Source organism: Esox lucius, chromosome 23, assembly GCF_011004845.1.
Source record: "Esox lucius isolate fEsoLuc1 chromosome 23, fEsoLuc1.pri, whole genome shotgun sequence".
Taxonomy (NCBI): Eukaryota; Metazoa; Chordata; class Actinopteri; order Esociformes; family Esocidae; genus Esox; species Esox lucius.
The window spans coordinates 5304967-5318323 of NC_047591.1; positions in this window are offsets into that span (position 1 = coordinate 5304967).

Genomic DNA, 13357 nt, shown 5'->3' on the forward strand with positions numbered 1-13357 from the left:
TGTGCAAATTAATTTCACATTATTACTGTAGGTCACTGAATTCATTTTACCAATGGCGATCTGGGTAATTTCTCAAGGGACTTGTTGCAAGAGGCGGCATGGAGTTCCTCTGTCTACACGACTTTACATGGCATGAATGAAGACTTCTTGTTTACTTACCCCCAAAATAAGTATGACACACATTGATAATAACAAAACAAGATCGGTCCGGACAAGTGATGTCTTTCAGTATGACTTTTATTTCAGTATGACTCAAAGAGTGTCATCTGGATGTCCCAAAAAGGATTCTCATTTTATCTCTCTCCATCCCCATCCCTCGCTTTTTCTCCTGCTCTATTGCCTCCTCTACTACTCCCTAGGTAAATCTTCTTACCTTTTTGTCTCTCTCTTTCAAACACACAGGTATGCATGCATGCACGCAAACAAAACCTTTCTCTCCACATTCAGGTTGTTTTCATTTCTGATTCATACAGGAGTCCTATCTGACCCTGGCGATCCTCACTGACCTGATGGAAGATGTACTGCCAAAGTGGAAGGTGGAAAGTCCATTAAAATAATAATGGAAGGATGTGCAGTGTGTGACCAGTATCCTCCCGAAACATAGTCTGTTCTCATTAGGGCCTCTGCAGGATCCCGTTTGCTAATTAGATTTATCACTTTAACTCTGTTGGCATGTTATTTGCACAGGAAAATGAACCCTGGCTTTATCAAAGAAATCCATACTTGGTGGTGAAGGAATAGTATAATGATGTTTAATGAAATGTTGGGATGTTAGGGTTTTGTTGTTGTCGTTTTTTGTTTTCTTTTTGTTTCACCTTTCTGTTTTTCTGCAGATTAAAATGTGCATTTCGAATGAACTCAGAAGTGTGACTTAAGACGACTAATTAGACTGTTGTTTTAAAATACCCCACTGCTTCTCATTTACAATGCAGCAACTAGGCATGTGGTTGACATGGCAAACATGTTTATGTTTATTTGTTTTCTAATCAAAGGCCAGCGTGGCATGGACTATCACCCGAACACATTACATATGCATGTGGCATACGGTTGGCATTACAGAAGAGGCAGAGTTTTCCAATATATGCTTTTAGTAAAGATTTCCTGTCAAAAGTTTGGCCAGCCATGTTTCCCTGAGTCTGTAAGCGATGGTCTCTAAACTTTGTAATAGGGACAACAGTGAATTATCCCTGAGTACAAGGGTACTGACAAAGTCAGTCTGCTCGTGCACTGGGCCGCTGCATCTGTGATTGACAGCCAGTGCTGAGCCTGTCCAGACTCTAGATGGATTTAAGCTCATGGCACCGAGATCTATTTCTTTCTAGTCTAACCTGCTATCCTCTGCAGGAAATATACCTATTATTTGTTTTTCTCTCCATCATGAGTTCACTGATTTATATGGAGTTAATTACCATACTGTTTGTCATAGATAGTACAGACAAAAATATTGTAATTAGTGCCGCTACTCTTTTACACACACACACACTCAAAATGTACAATGACACAATGAAAAAAGTAGAATGACAAGTAGCAAAATACCCTTAAGACCAAAGTATCCAAATAAACATAAAAAAGAACTAGCAAGCACCAGTCTTACTGTATCTGTGGTTCTTTACCTATGAAATTAAAGAAATTGTAATGCATTCTGGGTATTATTATAATATTGAGCTCCATATTGAGTCCGTAACGTGAAATCACACAGCCTTTTAACTTGGATTAGCAAACACAATGTACCATTGGAACACAGGACTGATTTTTGCTGATAATGGGAATCTGTACATCTATATAGATATTTCATTAAACATCAGCCAGCTTCCACTTTCTAGCTGAAATAGTCATTGACAACATTAACATTGTCTATACTGTATTTCGGATTATTTTAATGGACAAAAAAGTTGTTTCTTTTGAAAACAAGGACATTTCTAAGTGACCCCAAACGTTTGAATGATAGTGTATGTAAAAACATAACAGAATACTGCTCATTTCTGAACTCCTATTCCTTCCCTCCAAATTCCCTGTGTTGATTCTTTTGACCAGGTATGATTATTTCTCTAATATTTTTAAATGAATATTTACAACAAAGTGAGTGAGAATGTGACCAAGAGAGCGCTGTAAAGCGACAGAATATTATCCCATCTAATTTGTCTCTTTTTATTTTCCTCAGAAGTTGATCATTTTCAGGTTAAATGTTAATTGGATGGGATCCCAGAGCTTCTCCTATTTTTAATGACTGCAACGTTCATTTCATCTTTTGCTTTGATATCTTGACAAGTAGATTATTACAATGGTGGAACGCTGATTTGCAACAGAAGACACTTGGTCTTCTTGATGAAGCAAATTCAACAAATCTTTTGGGAGACTTTAGACTGGGGCACTAAAAGCCAAGCAGTTAAACTGGATGCTGTGAAGAGGCAGTTGAATTGCACAGTGGGAGACACAGTTGGCCTCCCTGAAAAGGTAAAGCAGTTGACGAAAAGAGCACTAATGTCAGATTCATACTTTGGAGCTGACACAAACCAGAGCTGCCTTTCACATTTTCTTTTTTATATTTTCTTTCCAGTATGGTTTTTAGCAAATACTGTGATTGCATAACTACATCAGACCAGCTTGACTTGACTCAATTTAGTTCAATAATGTACTGTATTTATCTTAAGAGAATTTAAATCAACTCCACAGTTTAATTTCTGTGATCACGGTTTACCCAAAACAAAATACAGACATCAGACATTTGTGATTCTTTGAAATGTGCAAATGTACAATGTAATTCTTAAAATGTTAAGATATTTATCATTGTTTATGTACAACCTCGTTTCCAGTAATATTTACTGTTTACGACAGTTTTGTTGGGGATCAGCATTGACCACTAGATCAGCCTAGTCCAAGCTAATCATTTACTTTAGTGAATAAGGAGTAAAATGCTAGCTAGCAAACTTTACCACACTGCTATTAATATATTTTACTCACAAATGAGTTTAACTCAACTAACGTTAGGGGCTTTGATTATTAGATATCTAACATTACATTAGTGCAGGTGTCGGACATTGTACCTCAATTCAAGATTGCATTTTTCATTTTGTGTATGATTTAACCACTAAACAACATTATTTTTAAATAGCATTTTTGCTCATTTTCACCTACAGTGCCAGTAATTTTTGAATAATTCTTGAGGGTACTGTACTACTTAGTTAAAACTATATATTTGTAAATTTGCACATCAACTGTAAATGACAAAAATGGTGTATGGCATATAGTTATATACATCATATACCTGACCATTTTGTTTAATATCCACAAATGTACGTTCACTTAACATTGATTTTGTGTATTTCGTCCCTATATTGTCCATTAGCTCTGGGTATGTGTAAATGTACTTTTTTTAACCCAGTTCTGATTCTCATGATACAGGAAATCATTTTCCCACCACCTTTAAGTACATAACATTTTCCATTTACCATCGCACCCGTCATCCTAGCCTCCTGTGTGTTACCCCACACACTGATCCACCTTCATCCTAGTGTACCACCAAAGTCAGATACCAAACAGACAGAATTTTGCCATGCCAGTGTCAGGTCCTGCCTGGGGGCCTCTAGGCATTTCTATGCACCTTGGGGTCACAGCCAGGGCCTGACCTCAGAGGTGCCTCTAGGCATCTCTGCATTGCTGTTTTTGATTGTCCCCAATTAGAGGCAGCTGCCGTGTGTTGCTTCTAATTGGGGACCTTTTATGTTGCCCTTGTTTGCTTAAGTTTGTGGTTCATTGTTCGTGTTGTGCCTCAGTTTGTAGTTTGTCTCTCTTTTTGTTGTTTTTGTGTGCGAACAACATTAAAAGGATGTTTCCCTGTACTCGCTCTGCGCCTCATGTCCTGCCTTACCTGAACCGTGACAGCCAGAGTCGGTACAAGCTGAGAGCCAAGAGAGCCAGGCTCCGTCCTTACAGACTACCAGTTAACAAATACAGTTAGGTGAGAAGATCGAACAAATTAATCTACAGTATAAAAATATATGGAATACATGGAGTTTCACCCTACCCTTTGTAAATGAAAACCCATACATTTACTTTGTGACATTTTCTCTTTCACCCATCATTGTCCTCACCAATACACCCTGTGAATGTTTCTGCACTTACTTTGATTGAAATCATCCACATTTGTATTATCCAGAAGATCAAATGGGACCTTGATAAATGGATTTCTACACACATAGATATTACTGATATTGTAGAATCCCAACATTGAAATTCCCCTGGGCAGGGCCGTCGTTAGGCCTGGGCCTTTTTTTCCCCCCTCTGTAATCTGTAATTCTGATCATGCATTCCAAAAAAAATATTATGTCATTGATTAAAAAACATGTTTTGGGTCCTCTGTGTGTCATTCAAAAAGCTGATTCTTTGTGTGAGCCCGCCGAGAGAAAGATATAGAGAGCCCAGGTTACAGGGTTTGTCATTGTTGGCATCTTATTCTGGCAGCTATGGATATAGGATCATTTTTCGAAAAGAAAAAGGTGTCTCCTGTACCAGTAGAAGCACTAGCAGCAGATGAGTCAGGATGTGAGACTGCCACTGCCTCATCTAAAGATACAAGCTCAGGTTGGTGAAGACGACTAGTTAGCTAGCTAGTCTAGCTCAGTTGTTCTCGAATGTTTATGAACACCATTTATGAATACAAGTATTTTCAAGGAATGCCTTTACATGCTATTTTTTTTTACACAGCATATGATCATACCTACAGTGGGGAGAACAAGTATTTGATACTCTGCTGTTAATCCAGGTTTTCCCACTTACAAAGCATGTAAAAATCCAGAAAATCACGTTGTATGATTTTTAAATAATTCATTTGCATTTTATTGCATGACATAAGTATTTGATCACCTACCAACCAGTAAGAATTCAGAGTCTCACAGACCAGGTAATGAGTGGAGAACAGGAGGGGTTCTTAAAGAAAAACTAACAGGTCTGTGAGAGACAGAATTCTTACTGGTTGGTAGGTGATCAAATTAATTATTTAAAAACCATACAATGTGATTTTCTGGATTTTTGTTACCTCTACATTCTTTGTAAGTAGGAAAACCTGTAAAATCGGCAGTGTATCTAATACTTGTTCTCCCCACTGTATGTAAAGAATTTATGTCTGATTGACAATGTGTAAGTGTAGGCAGCTAGCATGTGCATTTACGTTTTTGTCGGGGGGGCTATGCCCAGAATTTATTGTGATCCTAGCATCGCCTCTACCTCTGGGAAAGCCCTTAACATCTGAAAGAAAATCCCCATTTGTTTTTTGCATCTCCACATTTCTGCATGCAATCATGCTGGTGTGAAGTACACTGTTGGATATTAAATTGCAACCTTTTATTCCTCAGGTTGTAGAACATGAGGGAAAGTGTTTGCCAGATGTGTTCCTATTCCTTATTTGTTAAGACTGTCTCTTAAACCTCCTTCCCATTTAGCACCACAATTTTGAGTGTTATCTGGGAATTAATCACAAAGACATGAATCCAAAATTGGTCATGCCATACTATGAATATTCCTCAGAATCAGTTCTATATAGCTTTTGACACACTCAGATCATATGGGTTGATCTTAAATGAGTCTGAGGAAATAAAACAGTATTAGAATGTAGCTCTGCGAATGAGAGAATGTTCATTAAGTACATTATTTAATTATTTGATGTCTCTATAATTCCATGACTTAAATGTGGCAGCACTGAATATTTTAGGTAGTGATGGGTACTTCCAGATAAAGCTGTAAGTGGATAACAAATAGGCCTATTTCAGGAATATATGGATTGTGTCTTCTATGTCTAAGGAGTTAAGGATTAAAAGGTTTTGTAACAACTTTGCCTTTTTGAGCCCCAGAATATACTCAATTATCTAAGTCATATAAGGACACAAGTGGAATTTCATATTTTGTAAGACTTCTCATGACTGCACTAGCCATTATCTTAAAGCTCTTAATGTTCTGATAGTACGATTTTGTATGGTGGCAATCTCTCATGCAAGATTTAACTCAGTTTTTGAGAATAGGATAGGTCCACGATTTGAATCCTGCTCGCATGTTAGCTTTGGTTTCCTATGGAAAGTGGGGCATTTGGTTTAGTGGGTTAGTAATCAAAATTGATTACCTTGGCTCGTCTCTCTCTTGCAACTGCTTGTGGTGGATTGCACGCTTGTGAGCTCAATCTAGGCAGAAGGCCAGAGAGTGCACTCTTTCTGTCACATAAGGATTCCAGTCTAGACTTTACAATTAACCGAGTGGTTTGATAAGAACTAGAATTAAATTGGATTTACTTTTGAAGGGTTAGGGTAAGGGTTAAAATGCAAATTCATATGTTAACAGAAGATTAAAAAAAGAAAGATAATCAACAAACTGTCAGCTTTTGGCAGTTCTTAAAACTTCTTAACATTGACTGTCCTGAATTGCGATGAAACAGTACCATCGTCATGAAACCCAGACTGCTTTAAATTAGTAATTAAGAAGTCTGATTCAAACACCTATCGTGTTTTAATACCTATAACCTTTGTATTCCAGGATACCAGGATTAATAACCTTTGTATTCCAAAATGATACCCCAAAATTTAGATGAAGCTAGCAACCATGCTAAGTAGGAAATATAATTAGGATAGCTCAATTAGCACAGTCCGAAGGTAAATTCTAGTCATGTGGCGAGTGGCTGATGCTAAAGGCTCAGTAATCAAAAGCAAAGAGATATAGAGACATTAGGCAGCCTTGTCTTGTGACACGCAGATTTTTCCTATTATGTTCAATCTTTCCAAAAAGCTTGTACATTTTGTAAACGTAAATGTTCCCCCTACACGTTCAGAATGAAAGGAAATAAATTATATTTTCAATGGCAATTCTTTAAGGCATTAAAGTTTAGATTTTGCATGTAAATCTGATGTATATAATATTTTAATTGCCTGCAGCCTAAATGCAATAATTTGTCTTAGGCCAGTGACCATTAGTATGAGGTCATTTTCTATGCAGCTTCAATAATGAAATCGGTGGATACTCTTCTGAAATCAATATTGAGTACCTTCATAAAGCATTGCTAAAGGTGTGTGTGTGTGTGTGTGTGTGTGTGTGTGTGTGTGTAAGAGAAAATAATAAAGCTCAGTAAAAAAGACTGTCAGGATAAGGAAATTGTCAATTTTTATTATGGCAGATGAAATGGGTTATTGGCATTCTGTGATGGGTGGTTGAGTGTGGATGCCATTACAGTCACCTATTGACTTAACCTCTCATTCTGCATCAGTGCTGCCTCATAGTGTTCTAATTATGCATGGCAAAAATAGAATGCTTGACCATTGACTTTACATGACATACACCAGGGTGGTTTATTTAATTTCATCCGTATCTTCCTCATAGCTCATTAATAATAATTTCCTCGCTTAATTTCCTTCCTTCTGCATCCTTTTCAGTCTTCTATCCCTCCCTATAGAACCATATACAATGGGGAGAGGTTAGTGATCATTAGGAAATAATTTTCTCATACCATTGTCTAATTTATCAGAACTGTTTGTCTGTTTGTGAGCAGTAACCTCACAAACAGTAATATTCTTTCAATAACCATATACAGCAGGGGTTGGCAGCAAGCGCATGACTACCTCATTAACTGGTTGAGAGGATACCAAGAGTGTGCAAAGCTGTCATCAAGGCAAAGTGTGGGTACTTTGAAAAAGTTCAACACTTTTTTGGTTACTACTTATTTTAATATTTTATTGTTTCCTCACATAATTTGGAAGATAGTAAATATAAAGAAATACCCTAACTTGAAATTACAGTCAAATGAGGCTTTGTGCATAAAACAAATTGTAAAACACAAGAGTAACTTTGCTTAACAATTGTTTTACTGTTCATATTTTGTATTAATAACATAATAAAATAACATGAAACATTAATCATTTTTATAATTGTTTTCCAACCACAGAACTCAGCTTTGGATCGATATATCTAAGGCTGGACATTGTACAGCAACACCTAAGATCCCCATTTACAATTTCAGTGTGGCTGTGAAAATCTACGAAGACCAGCATGTCTTCTAGGATTTTCTTTTCAGAAAATGTAACCTGCTCTTTTGTAGGTCAAATGGTTGGAGAATTACAAATTACATGTTTGTGACTTCTGTCTTTTCCAGACATTTTCCCTCTGACCCAACACAGGAAATGGCAAACTCACAAGACAGATGGAGTCTAGGTCTACTGTTTATCTACATTACAACCCAGCATCACTCAACTGACAGCCTCTCTCTGTCTGAACAAACCAACAGACAGCGATGACAAGCAAATTACTAACACTTCTGGGATTGGCATGGAAGTGAGAAAAAACTATTTCTCATCATTTAATTTGGCTTTTGGAGAAGTAATTGTTTCAAATGTCGTTTGTTCTTCACATACTGAATGAATTCTCTGTAACCTTGCTTGTTTAATTAAAACAATGGGGTTCCAGTGCCTTTCTCATTTAACTTCATTTCTTATTTCCATGTTATCTTTACAAATTAATTTTGAGAGAATTCAATGGAATATAATATTCACTTGTGATTTGTCATTGACTGAAAACTATTGGTGTAGGCTGGGCGGCTTGTTTCCAGTTCAGTGCGACGTAGGCGTTATAACTCATTTGTGTTTTCTCCAATATATATAGGGCCATTCAAAATAATTCAAACCAGGCTGTGATTTTGAAAGTAAATGAAGACAGTATAGAAGTTAGAGGTAAAGTAATGCAAATGCATATTGTACTTACTACAAGGGGTGTACTTAACAATTATCAAGGCTGGCTATGCTCAAATTATTGGAAGGGAGCACCGTAAGAAGCTAAATTAACTTAACTCTGTCTTTTTCACCTTTTTTCCAACGTTAAACAAATGCATTGTCTTTGACATTAGAGTGGGGAGAACATGTATTTGATACACTGCCGATTTTGTAGGTTTTCCCACTTAAAAAGCATGTAGAAGTCTGTAATGTTTATCATAGGTACACTTCAACTTTGAGTGATGGAAACGAAAACAAAAATCCAGAAAATCACATTGTATGATTTTTAAGTAATTAATTAGCATTTTATTGCATGACATATATCATAAGTATTTTATAAATCAGAAAAGCACAACTTAATATCTGGTACAGAAACCTTTGTTTGCAATTACAGAGATCATATGTTTCCTATAGTTCTTGACCAGGTTTGCACACACTGCAGCAGGGATTTTGGCCCACTCCTCCATACAGACCTTCTCCAGATCTTTCAGGTATCGGGGCTGTCGCTGGGCAATACGGACTTTCACCTCCCTCCAAAGATTTTCTATTGGGTTCAGGTCTGGAGACTGGCTAGGCCACTCCAGGACCTTGAGATGCTTTTTATGGAGCCACTCTTTAGTTGCCCTGGCTGTGTGTTTCGAGTTGTTGTCATGCTGGAAGACCCAGCCACAACACATCTTCAATGCTCTTACTGAGGGAAGGAGTTTGTTGGCCATGATCTCGCGATAATTGGCCCATCCATTCTCCCCTCAATTCGGTGCAGTCGTCCTGTCCACTTTGCAGAAAAGCATCCCCAAAAATGATGCATCCACCTCCATGCTTCACAGTTGGGATGATGTTCTTGGAGTTGTACTCATCTTTCTTATTCCTCCAAACACGGCGAGTGGAGTTTAGACCAATAAGCTCTATTTTTGTCTCATCAGACCACATTACCTCCTCCCATTCCTCCTCTGGATCATCCAGATGGTCATTGGCAAACTTCAGAGGGGCCTGGACATGCGCTGGCTTGAGCAGGGGGACCTTGCGTGCACTGCAGTATTTTAATCCATGACGGCGTGGTGTGTTACTAATGGTTTTCTTTGAGTCTGTGGTCCCAGCTCTCTTCAACTCATTGACCAGGTCCTGCTGAGTAGTTCTGGGCTGATCCCTCACCTTCCTCATAATCATTAATGCCCCAAGAGGTGAGATCTTGCATGGAGCCCCAGACCGAGGGAGATTGACCGTCATCTTGAACTTCTTCAATTTTCTAATAATTGCACCAACAGTTGTTGCCTTCTTACCAAGCTGCTTGCCTATTGTCCTGTAGCCCATCCCAGCCTTGTGCAGGTCTACAATTTTATCCCTGATGTCCTTACACAGCTATCTGGTCTTGGCCATTGTGGAAAGGTTGGAGTCTGTTTGATTGAGTGTGTGGTGTCTTTTATACAGGTAACGAGTTCAAACAGGTACAGTTAATACAGGTAATGAGTGGAGGGCTTCTTAAAGAAAAACTTACAGGTCTGAGAGAGACAGAATTCTTACTGGTTGGTAAGTGATCAAATACTTATGTCATGCAATAAAATGCAAATTATTTAATAAAAAATCATACAATGTGATTTTCTGGATTTTAGTTTTCGATTCTGTCTCTCACAGTTGAAGTGTACCTATGATAAAATGTACAGACCTCTACATGCTTTGTAAATAGGAAAACCTGCAAAATCGGCAGTGTATCAAGTACTTGTTCTCCCCATTGTATGTTCTGAGTTGCCTTTGTAGATTCCTGCGGTTTGTGGTGGTCATTTCTGGAAGCTGGCACATTTAATGACATTGCATTACAATCATATCCATGTGGATATTCTAACAGGCATTGGAGTTAGTGGTTAGTATGACTTTGTCACCCATTATTCCTTTAGTTCGTGGTTTTCCATCCCTATGTTTAGCTGACGTGGTATTCGGAAGCAGTTTATAATGTGACTCTGCTAGTAACAGTATGTGCATTGACTTTGTCCCCCATTATTCCTTTAGTTTCCGGACGAAATCCACAGCCAGGCTGTTTCCTCAAAAGCAACCTTAGAAATACCCTGTGACTAGTAGTCTGGTCGTAAAGTTACATTATTGATCAAAACAAACCCTAGCTTGTTTGCTTGCTTCGCATCTGACAGTTAGTCCTCCCCCATTTCGGTCCCACAGGCCTTGGAGACAGACCAATACACACACAGTCCACAGAGTCTCTGTCTGTTTAATGGTGGTTTATACTGCCTGTCAGTGAGTGTGGGGGAGACTTGGAAACATAACCTGTTCCCTTTATAAATCTCTGGGCAGGAGACTGAAGCTTAGTGGAGATCCTCGGGGAGTTTAGGGTCAGGTAGGTCGACCACCTCGGAAAACCTCATGCACAAAACTTTGACTAAGCTCCTTGGTTCTGTGGATGGATGGATGGTTGGTTGGTAGGGATTATGCGGTTGGAGGAATGGTTTAGTTGGTATCCCTGGTGACAGTGAAGGTGTCTCGACAACAGCAACAGCCATAATTCTTTCAAAAGGCTTTGTGGACATGTTGGGGCCTCTGCTGAGACTGTGGATTAATTGACTTTGACGCTGTTTTTTATCAAGGAAAATATTTTTCACCAATGATAACACTCAGCTACCCAGTTACCCAGAGGCTTATATTATAGTCTCCTTTTTAAATATATTGCTGCATTTGAAAAATAAGGACATTTGCCCAGGAAACAGAACAGAGGAAGAATATACAGGAAGTGTTTAATTTGCTCCTGGCCATGGCTCATGTTAAGTAAATTAAGATGTGTCAGCGTTGGTATGCTTGACTACCATTGACAATATTATCATAGCTTGAAGAAATAATAGATAGTGAAGTATGATATGTATAATATTAAATTTTAAGTTCATATAATCCAGTGCAGATGATGTTTTAGGAAGTATTAAAAACAAATTCTCTACGTAGAAATCAAAACACACAAAGTGACACACAAACACACTCACTCAAGCAGTTCGTTACAAACCAAGACTTCAGTTTGTGACAAAAAACTTTTCGTGATTTTTAACTAACTGATCTCTTCAAACACCATACCTGATGAAGCTAAATGGCACCGATGTCTCAGGTTCAGCCACTCCAAAGAGGAAAAAACACACATTTATATTGTAGAATCCCCCCCAAAATACTACAATTGCCATGTGTTTTGTTGTACGTGATTATGTGCATGAGCATCTACGTTTTTAATTTCTGTTTATGGGGGTGTTGTTTTTTTTCTTCTTCTTCAAAACCCCAGGCCAGCTACTTGAAAATAACCGTTGGGTTGCTCTGCATCTGTGGCGCTGCGGAGATGGCCTTTCCTGTAAGGAAAGAGATGTATGATACAGGAGATAGAAAGCCAGTGCTCTAAATAAAAATCATCAATTTTTGTCACAGCCGGCCAGAGTGAAGTGAAAATGCATTTGCACGGTGTCAATAGGAGATCTCTCCTCTCTTTTCTTTCATCCACCCCATTTCTCCGAAAGTAGAATGAGACAAAATGGGGAACCAACACCGCAGTGCCTCTGTCAGTGTTATCTTCCAAAACACTTTGTCTCCTTTGGAGGGGGTGACCTCTTCTGCTGTACATTTTCAGGCTATCGAGTGCCTCCCAAAAGTCACACTTATCACAGGTAAGAGATGAGTTTAAGCCTGCCATTTATTTCCCACTACCCCCTTAACGACAATGGAAGAGTCCGCAGCAGTGGGGGTGTTATTGAATTTAATGCCGTTTTCACTGTGTTTGAGAGATATTGGGGCCAGATTGAAAGATCTGCCAGTTCATGAAGTATCTTTTATAAATGGTATGGTTGTTAAAAAATAACCAGAGGATGTGTAATGGGACAGGGAGATAGAATAGGAGAAAGAGAGAAATCGTTCCAGAATGATAGGTTAATGATTGGCCGTAGGTGGAAATGTCAGAGGGGAAGACCATGCCAGTTCTTGCATCAGGATTGCATGAAACAGGATTAGAGACAGCTTATCAACATGTAAATAAACATCTTCATAAGGATACCATGCTACTTGCAAAACATGGAATTTAAAGGCCCAGTGCATTCATATCACTTTGAAAATGCGTCTGTAGAGCCAACTTTCATCAAGGTCAAACTCTTTCTTTGATTGTCACTACCTTTTTAACTGTTGTGATATCTGTAACATCCATAACAGATGTGAATATTGTGGATAATAATGTATCTGATCTTTGCTTCTTCTTGTTCATTCACCACATGTCATGTGGACGTTCTGAATATAATTTAGTTGTCAGCCAGCTGATATTGCAAAAAACGATGTTAACATTCCCATGTAAAATCCAGCACCAGTAAAAAGTTTGAACATACCTAGCCATTTTTGGGATCTTTATTTTTATTTCAATGAAACAATGAAATAACATTTATGGAATAATGTAGCAACCATAGTGATTGTAGTAAAAGTGTTAAACAAATACATTTGCATTTTAGATTAATTCAATAAACCACCCTTTGCCTTGATATAAGCTTTGGACACTTGGCATTTCCCTAACCTACTTCACCTGGAATGCTTTTCCAAAAATTCTGAAGGAATTCCCACATATGTTAAAAACTTGTTGGCTGCTTTTTCTTCACTCTGTGGTC